The sequence below is a fragment of the Onychomys torridus genome, chromosome 13, assembly GCF_903995425.1.
Source record: "Onychomys torridus chromosome 13, mOncTor1.1, whole genome shotgun sequence".
In the NCBI taxonomy this organism is placed as follows: Eukaryota; Metazoa; Chordata; class Mammalia; order Rodentia; family Cricetidae; genus Onychomys; species Onychomys torridus.
In genome coordinates, this window is record NC_050455.1 from 49,941,926 (window position 1) to 49,957,207 (window position 15,282).

Here is a 15,282-nt window from a genome sequence, read left to right on the forward strand (position 1 = left end):
TGGGTGGCAGCCTGTCTCTTTTCGAACCATGCTTGTCAGTTAAGGTATTTGTTTCTTGACTAATAAACCCTTTGATACTTTCAGCCAGAAATCAGTCTCATAAAGCTATTTTTGAGTATAGTTTGTGTAAGATAAAACTGTTCAGCTTTGGTCATAACTCTCCAGGCTGAACTCCCTCTCTAGCAAGATATTTTTCAGTGCTTTTATTTACTATGCACTTAGACTATGCACTTTTTCTGAAATATTTTTGTAACACTTTTTTGTATTTTTGCCATTTGAAAAGGTTGTGGTGTCATTGGTCTGTAATTAAGTTGCAGGTTTCAAACTGCTGTTAGCTTTGTGAATCAGAATATAGAATGTTTTTGTTATAGTGTACTTTTGTCCCATCTGCAGCTGGAGCTGGAATCCCATTGATCTTCTAGCTGCCGTTCATTTTCTTCACAGTTCACAAAGAAGAGCGTGAAATTCAGTGAATGCTGTTACTAATCCTGTCTGAAAATGAATCTCATTTCACCAAAATTAATTATGTTTTTCCACTAAAATGATGGTATACGGTGAAGACACATCACTTTGAAGTTGGAAGACCTCACCACTAAAGGCTCCACAGTGGCTGACTCAGCTGAACTCTAGGTTGCCACTCTTTTCTTTAGTCACCCCACTGGGTGATGCAGCTTTTTGAAATGTTGGGAGATGGCCATTCTAACTACTGTTGAATGTCTCTGTTTTGGGAAGGTATAATAAGAAAATAAAGAAGAATATATATGAAGGGGGAGACTGCTTGTCTCCCATATGGCTGTGCTGCATATGCTCTTAGAACCCACAAGTGGACATAGGTTTGCCTTTGCTGTGATTTCCTCTCTGCTTTAAGTCTATCGTATTGTAAATAATTTCCAAGTGTGCTGTAACAGGACATGATTTGTTATAAGTCATGAACCATGGAGATGGTGTAGTCTAAGACAGTAGGCTGTTTTCCCTAAAAATTGCTGGGATAATAAAGAATAGTTTATTGTAACTCAACTAGAATGAGCCATGAGGATTGCAAAAAGGGCCGTTGAAGCATCTTTAGCTCACTTGAAGATTTTGCAGCATCCAATATAGGTGTGCTGGAAGTGGCCCTCTTCCAGCTAGTCTTTGATTCCTTTTTTTAAGTTGTTTGTTTGGGAGGGTGGTTTGGTTTGGTTTGGGGTGTTTGGTCTTTCTGAGCCAAACTGGTTTGTAAGGTGATGACCAATGTCTGTATGACATGTAGCAAAGGTCAGAAATGGGATCAAGATGTGCTGTCCCATTTGTGTGTGGCGGCAGCTGGGGGGACGGGGATTTCCAGGGCTCACTGCTATCCCCGGCCTGTTTGTTGCCTTAAAGTGCCACTGATCCATAGCAATTTCATTGTGTTGTTGTTAGAGCACATTGAGACCCTTCAGTAGTACCCAAATGACATTCTTTCTTCCCTATAGTTAGTACATGTTTTGGTGGTGAAAATTGTTTGATTAGCAGCACCTGGGCATGGAACCTGGAGCCTTGTGCCTGCTAGGCAAGCATTCCACCACTACCACTTGCTGTATATACTTCAGAATCGGGCAAAGACCAAATGAGAACTGGTCTACACGTTTTCTGAATACTGAAAAGTGAAAAGAAATGAAAATGTTGGGCAGTTTAGGCCTAAGCAAAGGTGGCTCACACCTTTGAGTCCCAGCACTCAAGGTGGGCAGATCTCTGGAAGTTGCAGGCCAGCCAGGAATATATGAAGAGACCATGTCTAAGGAAAAGGGGAAACTAGAACCATGGCTCTTGGAAGTATCTGATTTTAGCACTGACAGAAAAAGATAGAAGGGAATTTTGTACCATCCTCTGGTGCCAGAAAGGAAATCTCAAAATGTACCTATCAGAGGCACAAGGACCTCTTGCATGTTTAAGAATGGCGAGTCATTGAGCAAAAGTCTGACCATCTTTCAGAAATGTGAGAAAAGTTCTGTCTTGGATGTCAACAAATAAAAGGCCAGGTGTGGTGCGTGTTCCTTTAGTCCCACCCAGGAGGCAGTGGTGGACCTGCTCTACATAGCACCTTTCAGGTTAGCAGGTTGAAGAGGGAGATGATGGTGTATACCTGCAGTCTCAGTATTCAGGAAGTTATACATGCCAGGCAAGCCTGGTCTGCAAAAGGGTGGGCATTGGGGGCAAAGATCAGTTTTCAAACTGTTGAGGTAATGCTGTCATTTTTTTAGTCATTGTAAATCTTGGACAATGAGAAAAATGAGAAAGTTAGACATGCCCTTGGCGCCCTTCTCTCATCATCACGATGTTGGTCACAACTTGATGTTTTCAAACCTTCAGCTTTATTATGAAGTCCTCTTACATGTGATGGTGGTGAGGCATGATGTTGGAAGAAATTGTCCATCCTGCACCCCCCCCACACACACACATACACACACACCTTGTCTTGAATTTTCCCCTGTAGACCAGAACTCAAGAGACCCACCTGCCTCTGCCTCCCAAGTGCTGGGATTAAAGGCCTGTGCTGCCACTGCCCAGCTTCTCAAAGTTCTTAATACCTTTGATTTGGATTTTCTGGGCTGGTCTTAACCTCTTGGGCACAAGAATCCTCCCCTGCACACTGTAGACATGAACTACTGGACTAGAATGACTTGGTCTACTCTACTCTATCTGGTTTTTGATGCAGGCAGAGTCTCCACTTTCCCAACATTGACACCTGCCTTTCACATGGGTGCTGGGGAGATGCTTTGGTACAAGTTCTGAGCTGACATGGTAGTAGGATTTGTGTCCACCATGTATGATACGTTTGCTTGTTTGCTCTTAAGTCATGAGTGAACTTTGTCTATTGAACACAAAAAGGCACTCGTTGACATAAAGAGGATGGGATTGAAGCAGAAGGCCTCGAAGTCTGAGATTGTCTGTAGTATGAAATGGTTGCAAGTTGGACGCCATCTCATGTAGCCTGGAATGCCCTCAATTCACTGTAGTGGAGTTAACTTGAATTTCTGATCTTCCCTGTGCTGGGATCCTAGGCCTGTGTCATCTAAGCACCGGATCCACAAGAGAGGCAGGTTCAAGTTGGTCTTTTATAAACTTGACCCATGTTTGTTCCTTTTGTGACTAAGTGAAATGAAAAAGTACATGGATGCTGAATATCACCCATCATGACTACAAATCGAGCCAAAAACCATACTTTGTTTTGTTAACCTAGGCTCTCACTGTGCAGATGAGATTGGCCTTGAACTCAAGGGGATCCGATGGGATTAGAGGCATGCACCATTATACCCAGTGAAATGATCCTTATTAGTGTTTCCTAGTGGCAACCATTTAAGCCAAAGTGGTTTCATTGTATTTAGTACCTCCAGCCAAACTTCATCTCGTTACCAAACTCCACTTGGGTGTTGGTAGAGAAAAAATAAAACAGCAATTAGGATCTCCTCCCCTCCCCCTCCGTGAGTTTGGGGAATTAAAGGTATGAGCCCGGCTAGGATTTTTTACTATTGACAAATTAGTATTGGATAGATTTAAGATACAGTTCTCTAGTGGTCAGGAATACTCTGATCCTGTTACATGTAACTTTTTTTTTTTCTTTTTTTGCTTGTGGATATAAATATGTATACAAGCTGGGCATTGGTGGCGCACGCCTTTAATCCCAGCACTTGGGAGGCAGAGGCAGGGGGATCTCTGCCAGTTCGAGGCCAGCCTGGTCTCCAAAGCAAGTTCCAGGAAAGGCGCAAAGCTGCACACAGAAACCCTGTCTCAAAAAAACAACAAAAATGCATACAAGTAGAACATCTCTGTATGGCCAGGTATCTATTATTTGGTCTGACAAACTAGTGTACAAACGAAAGGATTTTTTTCTCCCTTTCACTTTAGAATATAGTACTTGTAGAGCCTGTCATGAAGCAGGATATCTTTCATGAATGTACATTACTCATGTTCTTCCCATATTCCCAAACTGTCACCTTTAATGTCCCTTTGTGCATGTCGCTCACTCACTGGTGTATTTCCAGGTATCTTCCTCCTAGCTGCCATGAACTTCCTAGAGCAATAGTTCCCAACCTGTGAGTTCAGGCCTTTGTGGGGGCGGGGGTCACCTAAAACCATCGGGAAATTTCCTGTTGTCTTCGGAACTGTGACACTTCCATCACCTCCAGGTGGGTCCACCACATATATGTCAAGTTTACTGAGCTCTAGCCCTGGAGGCAGCTTTAAGCCTTTCAGGATGACCTATCCAGCTTGTCATTTGCTGCGCTATAGCTGTTACCCCTTTAGTCACCATAAGAGCTGGACACTCATTTTGTCTCTCCTGCCCCCACACAGAGCTAAGCAATCGGGGCTCTGCAGGTGATTGAGAACTTCCTACTTTTGTCAGGGTGCAAGTCCTGACCCCAGGACCTCAGTGCGTGGCCTTACTAGGTTTCAAACAAGATGATCAAGGTAAAAAGAAATGGTCATTTGAGGGAGTCCTCGTCCAATCCAACTGGTGTCCTTTGTTTCAAAACAGGGATTCTCTGCAGCCCTGGCTGTCCTAAAACTCAACTCTGTTGCCCAGACTGGCCTCGAACTAACAGATCCACCTGCCTCTGCCTTTGGAGTGCTCGGGTCCACCACCTGGCTCAACTGGTGTCTTCATTAGAATCTGCTGGCCAGGTTGGGCTAGAGGGAAGGCTCAGCAATGAAGAGCATGTACTGCTCTTGCAGAGGATCCGAGTTCAATTCTTGGCACCGATGACAAGCTGCTCAGAAGAGCCTGTAACCTCAACTTTGGAGGATCTGATGCCTCTTTGGGCACCTGCCCTTATGTGTACATGAACACACACACTTAAAATAATATTTTAAAAAAGGGAGTCCAAGATTATCCACAAGTCACCCAACACATGACCAGGTGACAGGTGTTCTAGAACATTCAGAGACAAGAAGTACAAGGAAAGGAATGGGAATGGACCTGTTTTCCATCTCTCCCTCCAAGTCCCTCCTTTGTTAGCTTCTCCTTACCCCACCCCCAACAACAACAACAACAAAAAAAAACTAGGTGGGAATGGGAAATGAAACCGGGGGCTCCCCATAGAGAACACCCCATAGAAACTCTGAAAAAAGATGGAAACTCTAGTTTTCAAGACGGTCTCTCTGTGTAGCCCTTGCTATCCTGGAACTTGCTCTATAGACCAGACTGGCATCAAGAGATCTGTCTACTTGTACCACCATGTTCAGCTAGCTTTGGTATTATTAAAGCTATTGTTATATATTCTTTTCATTAGAAAGCCATTCCATGATTATAGATCATGTAGAGAAGAACATTAGGAAAAAATAGCAGTGAGGACTTATGTGAGTATGGTTTTGCCTCAATAATTTCAGCAGGAATTGAGAAACCATATTGTGCTATTTATTACAAAGTTCTATCAACTGAACAAACTAAAATGCACTTTTTGATGCTAAGCATGCAGGTTTGCTGGCAAGGATACCAACTATTTTAGAAGCAAAGCTGATTGACTCAGCCAGACCTGACACTGGTGGCTAGTACCACAAACCAAACATAGCAGCTGTTGAAGTTCTTACTTGGTGGCACTCAGAATTGCCAGAGCTATGAAACCTCACCATTTGCTGAGGATTTAGTGTTGCCAGTGGCCAAAGACAGTATTCAAGTTATGATCAGAGATTAATTTGTTACACAGTTGAGTGCAGTTTATCTAATGACACTGTCCACAGAAGAATGGATGGCATGTCTGCTGATACTCGACCATGTAATCCAGGCAATTAAATCGACTCCGTTTTTGTTTTTTTTTGTTTTTGTTTTTGTTTTTGTTTTCTTTTTTTTCCAGAGCTGAGGACCGAACCCAGGGCCTTGCACGTGCTAGGCAAGAGCTCTACCACTGAGCTAAATCCCCAACCCCCTACTCTGTTTTTAATGTTTAGTATCTAGCCTGATGAATCTAGAGATGTTGCAAACTGTTCAGTTACTAGTTTACATGAGGTATATTAATGATGGTGACTTTGAAGATCAGTTTCTTTTTTGCAATAATCTTGAAACAGCAACTGATGTATTTGACATGGTTCATTTTTGAAAGAGCATAAGATCTCATGGGGAAAGGTTTGTGGGATTTGCACAGATGGTGTTCCAGTTACGCTAGCATATCAGTCTGGGTTTCAACACTTGGTACTGAATGAATCACCAAAAGTGATCGGAACTCACTGATTTATCAGCAATTATTAGCAATGAAGATGCTGCCACAAGAGTTACAAAAAGTAATGAAAGGCATCATTAAGTTCTTTCAATTTTGTAAAGACAATCACTTTAATGAGTCAACTGTTTTCAAAACTGCAACGAATTGCATGTGCCAAACGAAGCTCTGCTATTTCACACTGAGGAAAAATTGTTTTGTTTGTTTGGTTTTTGTTTTTTGAGACAGGGTCTCTCTACATAGCCCTGGATGTCCCGGAACTCACTTTGTAGACCAGGCTAGCTTGGAACTCAAGAGTTCTACCTGCTTCTGCCTCCTGGGTGCTGGGATTAAAAGTGTGCACCACCACAGACTTGCTAGAGAAAAAATGTTTTTTGAGCTTAGTGATGAACTCAAAATGTTTTTTAATCAGAAAGTGAGACTGAAGTTAGAAACACTTTTCAACAGCAATAAATGTGAATTATAGAAAAACACTTATTTGGTTGCCATCTTGAATGAGTTTATCACTGCAAGGACCAAATGCAACATGCCTCAGTTTGTCTGAAAAGATTCAATCATCCCAAATGAGATTTCAGCTATGGTTAAAAAAAAAAAGGATGAAAATAAAATTTGCGTGTTGCCTAATTTACCTGCTTCCTTTAAGGAACATGACATGGAACCAGTCATGGCAATGATATTTCTGTAAAAGAACACTTGCACATACTTGCAGACGAGATTTCAAATCTGCCTGACACCCCAGTTGCACTTGCCAGAAGCCCATTCACAGTCAAAGTTGAAGACGATCCTGAGACAGCACGAGAGAAGTCCACTGAACAGTGATGCAGCGACAACGGATTTCTCTACAGTGCCAGTCACGAAATCCTGAGTCAGGTGTTAGCAGTTGTACCCTGTCCTGCCGGAGACTGTTACATCTCCTTCCATTCCCAATAACATATCTTTGTGACACAGGCTTTTCCAGCTTGCTGGTTATCAAGTCTAAAAATAGAGGTAGACTTGGGGAAGATCTTTGTGCTCTTGCAAAGACTGCCCTGAGAATTTTTTATCTGGTGAGAAAGAAGCAGTCTCTCATTGAGGTTGGCTTTTTGCACATACAGCCACAAAATGTAGCACAGTAGTTTACTGTTGTTATATTAAGACTGTTAGCCATGCTACACCATGCTTCAAGACAAAATTTTGTTTATTTGTAATTAGAGCTAAATATTTCACAATATATAACTACATATTGTTTTGTAATTAATCACTGTTTTAGTTATGTTCGATTTGTAACCATGAAAATAACATTCTGCATATCAGATTTTACATTACAATTCATAACAGTAGCAAAATTACAGTTATGAAGTAGCAGCGAAAATAACTTTATGTTTGGGGGTCACCACAACATGAGGAACTGTATTAAGAGTGTGCAGCAGTGGGAAGGGTGAGAAGCACTGCCCTAGAGATTCTCTGTGATCCCTGCCTCTTCGCTGGGGCTAACTCACTGTCAATCCTCAGGGATCCTCAAAAGCCTTTTCTCTACATTACCACATTAAGTCTGAAATGTTACTGCCTCAAGGAAGGAAAACAGTTTGAACAATTTCTGTGGGTGTTAGGCCACCAGCCACTGGCTCTGCATACCACTGGACATGACACAGTGGAGTTACTGTGTTCTGGAAGCTATTTAGAACTGGGAGGAGGCAAGTGGATTTTCACTACAAAGTGATTTGCTTAGCTAGCACACATGACAACTGAAGGTAAAGTTGTAATCTGGACTCAGTAAAACTGACAAATTTGGCCTCTGGCTTTGGATGATTTTAATCTGCAACATGGAGAGTATGTACGCTGTCGATGCTCTGTAATTTACAACTGCTTGCATGATTTTGTCTCTTTGAGATAGAATCTTGCTACTTTACCCAGGCTGTCCTTCATCTCCTGGATTTACCCTCCTGAATGGCTGGGACAACAAGTTTGTACACACCATGGTGGCTGTTTATCTTAGTTTGTTAACCTAGGCACAAAAAAGAAAAAATTTATACCATACAAACAGTAACAAACTAAGTTTTTTTCACGGTTTAGTAAATAGGAAGAGTTTCAGTGCCCAGCATTGTTGGCCTTTCCTAGGAATTCAAAAATGATGTTGTATATGGGACTGTATGTGGTGAATATGGGACTATATTCGGTGAATGTGTGGACTATATGCAGTGAATGTGGGACTATATGCGGTGAATGTGGGACTATATGCGGTGAATGTGGACTATATGTGGGTGAACATGTGGACTATATGTGAGTGAACATGTGGATTATATGCGGTGAATATGTGGATTATATGCGGTGAATATGTGGATTATATGTGTTGAACATGTGGACTATATGCGGTGAATATGTGGACTATGTAGTGAACATGTGGACTATATGTGGTGAACATGTGGACTATATGTGTTGAACATGTGGACTATATGCGGTGAATATGTGGATTATATGTGTTGAACATGTGGACTATATGTGGTGAATATGTGGACTATATGTGGTGAATATGTGGACTATATGTAGTGGACTATATGTAGTGAACATGTGGACTATATGTGGTGAACATGTGGACTATATGTGGGTGAACATGTGGACTATATGTGGTGAACGTGGGACTATATGCAGTAAATGTGGAATATGTGGACTATATGCGGTGAACGTGGGACTATATGCGGTGAATGTGTGGACTATATGCATGGAATATGTGGACCATATGCAGTGAGTGTGGGACTATATGCGGTGAACGTGTGGACTATATGTGATGAACGTGTGGACTATATGTGTTGAACATGTGGACTATGTGCGGTGAATGTGGGACTATATGCGGTGAATGTGGGACTATATGCGGTGAACATGTGGACTATATGTGATGAACATGTGGACTATGTGGTGAATATGTAATATTCACATAGTAGTGCTGAAGCAGACAGCAGCTGGAGTTGGGTGCCTCTGAACTGCATATGGAAAACAGCCTCCTGGGTAATCTTAGCCAGCATAATACCCATTCCTTCAGAGAAGCCAGGAGGTAAGTGCTGGTGGTTGGTGTATGTTTCATGAAGGATGCACCCTTGGGTGCACACTATATGCAAATTTTTGCCAAAAGTTCCTATTTACATATGAAATGTTGGGGTAAATCCCAGCTAACTATGTTCCCTAGCCAATTACATGTTTTTTGTTTTGTGGGGTTTGGGTGTTTTTTCATGGTTTTTTGTTTGTTTGTTTGTTTGTTTGTTTGTTTATAAATGTGTCCCTTGTATTCCTAGATTGTCTAGGACTTTTATTGTGAAAGGATGTCAGATTTTGTTAAAGGCCCTTTATGAACCTTTTTTCTCTTTTTTATTTATTATATTTGTGTTTTAATTTTACACATCAGCCATGGGTTCCCCTGTTCTCACCCCTCCTGCCCCTGCCCCCACCTTCCCCCCAGCCCCTCCCCTCCATTCCCATCTCCTCCAGGGCCAAGACTCCCCTGACGATTCAGTTCAACCTGGTGGATTCAGTAGAGGCAGGTCCAGTCCCCTCCTTCCAGGCTGAGCAAAGTGTCCCTGTGTAAGCCTAAGGTTCCAAACAGCCAGCTCATTCATGCACTAAGGACAGGTCCAGGTCCCACAGACTGGGTGCCTCCCAAACACTTCAAGCTATTCAATTGTCTCACTTATCCAGAGGGCCTGATCCAGTTGGGGGCTCCACAGCCTTTGGTTCATAATTCATGTGCTTCCATTAGTTTGGCTATTTGTCCCTGTGCTTTTTCCAGTCTTGGTCTCAACAATTCACACTCTTACAGTCCCTCCTCTTTCTTGACAGTTGGATACCTGGAGCTCCTCCTGGGGCCTGGCTGAGGATCTCTGCATCCACTTCCATCAGTTATTGGATGAGAGTTCCAGCATGACAGTTAGGGTGCTTGGCCATCTGATCACCAGACTAGGTCAGATAAGGCTTTCTCTCGACCATTGCCAGCAGTCTACAGTGGATGTATCATTGTGGATTTCTGGGGGCCTCTCTAGCACTTTGCTTCTTCCTGTTCTCAGTGTATAAATCTTGGTGTTACTCTCAGGGGTAGGGGAACAATATGAGGAAATTGATACAGCAGCATGAACCTGACAGGAGGAAGTGTTTGGAGGATGGAGGTGATGGGTAGACAGCGGATGGGTGGTCAGTGGTAGCCAGAAAACAAGTTCACTCTTAGATCAGGCAGGTCCTCTATGACGTCATGTCTGTGATGCCAACTGTCGCTGAAGCCTAAAGAGCTGGTGATGACTGGGAAAGTCCCATTCTAAACTGAAGAAAAGTTCCTGATTTAAGGCTGATAAAATGCCCCTCTTGGGTAAATGCATTTAAATGTCTTCTGGGTGCTGCTTGTCGGCCTATGCTGTTGGAGCGATGTTAGGATTCAAACCCAGTACTCATCGATGCTAGGGAAGCATTCTAATACTGAGCTTTAACCTCTACTTCTAGCCTTATAGTATGGAAGATAGGTTGTATGCTTGGGGAAGGAAATCTCATGCCTTAAACCATTGCCCGAGAGTCTCATAAAGCCACATTTAGACACACACAGTCACCTGGGAAGACGCTAAACTTACTAGGAAGACTTTGGACTCTGAGCACTGGCGAGATAGATAGCTCAGTGTTAAGAGCACTTGCTGTCCTTCCTGGGGTCTCGGGGTCAGTTCCTAGAACCCACATCATGTATGTGTCACAATCGCCTGCAACCGGGACATCTGATGTCCTGGCCTCTGTGGGTACATACACATACATAAATTCAGATACATACAGCTAAATCTTTTTTATGTTGGATCCCTTGCCCTTTGCCTGTTTTGTCTCCGAGTACTGTTTGAAATGGTAATGCAAGGGATAAACAGAATAAAACGCCAAGAAGAGGAAACAAAATGTATTAACACATATGCACGCACTTTATGCCAGGGTGCTGGGGGCTGAAACCAGGGCTTCACGGGTATGCAAACACTACTACTAAGCCACCTCCAAAAGGACCATTAATTATGAAAATATGAAAAGAGGAGGAAGAGAACTCTACTGTAAGCACAGAGGTCCCCCCTTTCCCGTTTATCACCAGGATGGGCTTGAACTCTCCATCTGCCTCAGTGCTGGGATTATAGGCATGCCCAGTAGAAATGAACATCTTCAAGCCCTACCCTAGACCCACAGAATGGGTGCAGTCCAGCACTTTCACACGTACCATACAGAGTCAAATCCTGGCAAAAGGGAGGCAAGTAGAAGGCAGAATAAGATGTACTGTGGTGGCACACACCTTTAATTCCAGCACTGGGGAGGCAGAGGCAGGTGGATCTGAGTTTGAGGCCAGCCTGGTCTACAGACCAAGTTCCAGGACAACCAGGGATATGCCCTGTCTCGAAAAACAAACAAAAAAGACAGGATAAATTGGGACCTGATGCATGGCCCAGTTTGCTACCTATTTGAGCTGGTTGTGAATGGAATGAAGTCAGGTTAAGGACTTGCTCAAATGTTAATGAAATCCACTTTGGTCATATTAGCTATCACTTCACATAAACACACGCATTTACGGTCACATATACATGCATGCGTACATACCATTGTATGAAGAACAGAGGGCCATTTGTGAGAGCCGGCTCTCCCCTTCTACCGTATGTGTTCAGGCTCAGGCTTGGCAGCAAGCACCTTTGCCCACTGAGCCAGCTTGCCAGCCTGCCCATAGTCAACCTAGAACTCTTTTGACCTCCTGACTTCTAGGGGTGCTAAGGGTCTGAATTCAGGTCCTCACACTTGCACAACAGGAACTTTACCTATTGACCCATCTCCCTGTCTATCCTTTACCTATCGTTTCTACCAAAACTAAAGCTACATGATTCTGGGAACCCCCGAAGACAACGTGGGGCAGAGACGTGGCTTTGGTAGTGACAGGCAGAGCAAGGTGAATTCTACACTGAAAACTTTGGTCTAAAAGTTTTATCTAAAAGTTGAACACAGCTCCAGGGACAGAGAATGATGAACTTCCTGGCAAATGGAACTGGCAAAAAAAAAAAAAAAAAAAAAAAGCCGGGCGGTGGTGGCACACGCTTGTAAATCCCAGCACTCGGGAGGCAGAGGCAGGCGGATCTCTGAGTTTGAGGCCAGCCTGGTCTACAGAGCGACATCCAGGACAGGCTCCAAAGCTACAGAGAAACCCTGTCTCCAAAACCAAAAAAAAAAAAAAAAAAAAAAAAAAAGGAACTGGCAAGGACACCCAGAGGGTTTAACGGGACAACACGGGGAGGTCAAAGAGGAGACATTATTGTTTGCTTAGCCAGCATGCCTAATTCGACAGTGGACAAGGACAAGGTGGATTTCTCCTTCACATGAACCATGTGGTGGCTCCCCAGTGGATGCAGCAGGGAGAGCCAGGGGAAGCTTCCCAGCAACCAGTTGTCTCACCTGGGGTGTGACAGCCAGCCTGTTTGGCCGTGACCAGCCTAGGTGTTTGGTTTAGAGTTCTGTGCCACAGGCTGATGTCCAATGCTAGTGTAGAGAAAGGTGGAAGTGCCCTGTGGTGGTGGCACACACCTTTAATCCCAGCTCTTGGGAGGCAAGGGCAGGCGGATCTCTAAGTTCGAGGCCAGCCTGGTCTACAAAGTGAGTTCCAGGACAGCTAGGACTACATAGAGAATTCCTGTCTCAAAAAGCCGGGGCAGGGCAGTATTTGAGAGCAGTTTTTGTCGGTGTCCTCCGGATCTGAGCGCCGTCTTCCTTGCAGGAAGGAGATCTCGCGCCTGGTAAATGCATGGCTTTTGTCCTGGCTCCTTGCCTCCCTTTCAGGGCTTGTCACATAGGAAAATATGCTGTGCAACTCCCTCTGTTGCTAGGAGACATGCAAACATAGCCAGGAAAGCTCTACTGAGGGTTTCGTGTTGCAGCTTTCCCATAAATGACAAAACAGCTGTTGGAGAATGCGGGGGTGGGGGTGGCGGGGAGGGGGGGGGGGGGGAGGTAGGGGCCTATCTGTGTTGGCGGCACAGGAAGAAGGAAGGAAAGGATTCCTGCTGTAGTTGTGTCTTGTGCTCAGTTCTCAAACAAGCATGCCAATTACAACCCACTTAGAAGAGTGTTCGCTTTTCAGCAGTCCTGTGCCATTGCCTCACGGGACCTGTGCTCTATTAAAAAGGTGGGGGGAGCTTTTTACTTGTATAGAATTTTAAAACCAGAGGTGGCCCCACCTTTAACTAACGAAAGTACCCTTCTGGATTCAGGAGCTGCACTATGCTCTTTCTCTAACCATAAAAGGAATTTTTGTTTTGTTTTGTTGAAACAGGGTCTCCCTGTGTATCCCGGGCTGGCCCAGAACTCTAGACCAGGCTGGCCTTGAACTTGAAGAAATCTACACGTCTCAACCTGCAGAGTGCTGGGATAAAGGTAGAAGCCACCACACCCCTCGGTAAAAGGAATTTTTAACAACACCTGGTCCAGGCTTTGTGAGTCTGCCTTTTAAAGTACGCTTTCAGAAGCTCAACGCCGCAGATCAAATTTGGCAGCTTGAATTTTTTTCTTCCTACAAGGCAGGCTGACTCTATAGTAGATTTAAAACTGAGGTGCTTTCTCATAGGTGTCTACTGCTCAGGAGTTGCTGTGTCTTCCCACAAGACATTGCTGTGGCTAGAAACCTTGCTCTGCTTGCTAGTTGGTTCTAGAGCCCAAGCTTAGTTTAAGGTGGCTTATTATTTTGGTTCCTCATGTGCCTCAGTGCCTTGTCATACAAAAGTTCACTTTTGAGGTTTTTGTGTGCAAAGGTCAAGACCCATGTAATTCGAGCGTGGCCAGCTGTGCATTTGTGGGGTTACTGTGTCTATGTCCCTAGGTCTGGCTTCTATTATTCACTCTCAGTGCACCTCTATCCACACTGTCTCCCTTCCTTTAGCCTTTACCATCTCTATAGGCTTCTTGAGATGGGCTCATGTAGCTCCTGTGGCCCAGGCTGCTCTTGAACTTACTATGTAGCTGACCTTGCATTTCTGATCCTCTTGGCTCTCAACCTCCTGAGTGTCAAGATTGCAGGTGTGTGCCATCGCGCCCTGTTCCCGTGACATTCTTGTATGTGTGTTGTTTCTATCCCTTCCTGGTTCCGACCCCTACTTACCAGCCTCCCTGGCCCTGTGTCTTGGCCTCTATCCAGGCATCCCACACTTCACGTACCCTGCTTCTCACAGGACTCACTGTGCATCCAGCCTCCCTCAGAAAAAGCTTCCCACTTTACCAGCCCAATTTGCATGTCTCTGGAAAGTATCCCCATGCTCACCAGGAAAGCTGCTCCCTTACCCTAACAATAACTCCTTCCTAACTATAGCTGTGATCATATTCTGTGATGGTTCTGACTCGGGTGTCAGAACTCATCCATGTCTGCCCCTATCCCCAGTGTTCAAAGGAGAGCACACTAGCGCGGATGTGTAATTCACAAAACATTCTGAGCTCAGCCAGTGATGTGTTGGGGCAGGTAAAATCTATAGGACATAGGGTCTCAAACTGAGCATATATGACACCTAGAAATGTGTTCATTCTTCTTCAGGAGGGATGTAGACCAGAGAAGGTCTATTATAATTATTGCCATTATAATTAGTGTATGCCAATTTAAAACTTTAAAAGCTACCAGGGCAGGGAGTGAGCTCATGGATTGATCTGTTTGCAAGGCTGTGCTGGTCCTGGATTACAAGGCGACAGGTCTTAGAGCATTATCTGCTTCTCCTCTGGGCATTTGGAGCAGACACATGCCTCCATTTCTTATATTTTGTGTCTTCAGCCTGAAGGGGGCTCAGCGAGCCCTCACTGGCTGTTAGACAATCCTTGACCGGTCTATATGTCCACATTTGGAGTTAAAACAGCAGCCTGAGTTCTAAGAGAAAAGTAGGTACCAAATGAAGGCAGGAATGGCAGGCTTTCATCCTACCTTTAGTTACTTCATAGGCCCAAGGGGTCAAATTTCTGTGTGTCTGTTGTGGTTAACAGTCTTGGGGCTGATAGCTGTGGGGCCTCGTCCTGGGACCCCCCCCTTTCTTTTCTATCCAGCATCTGGAAATGTCTAAAATCTCTTGGTCACTAGAGTTCTGTGTATCATTCGCAAAAAATAAAATAAAATAAGTAAATA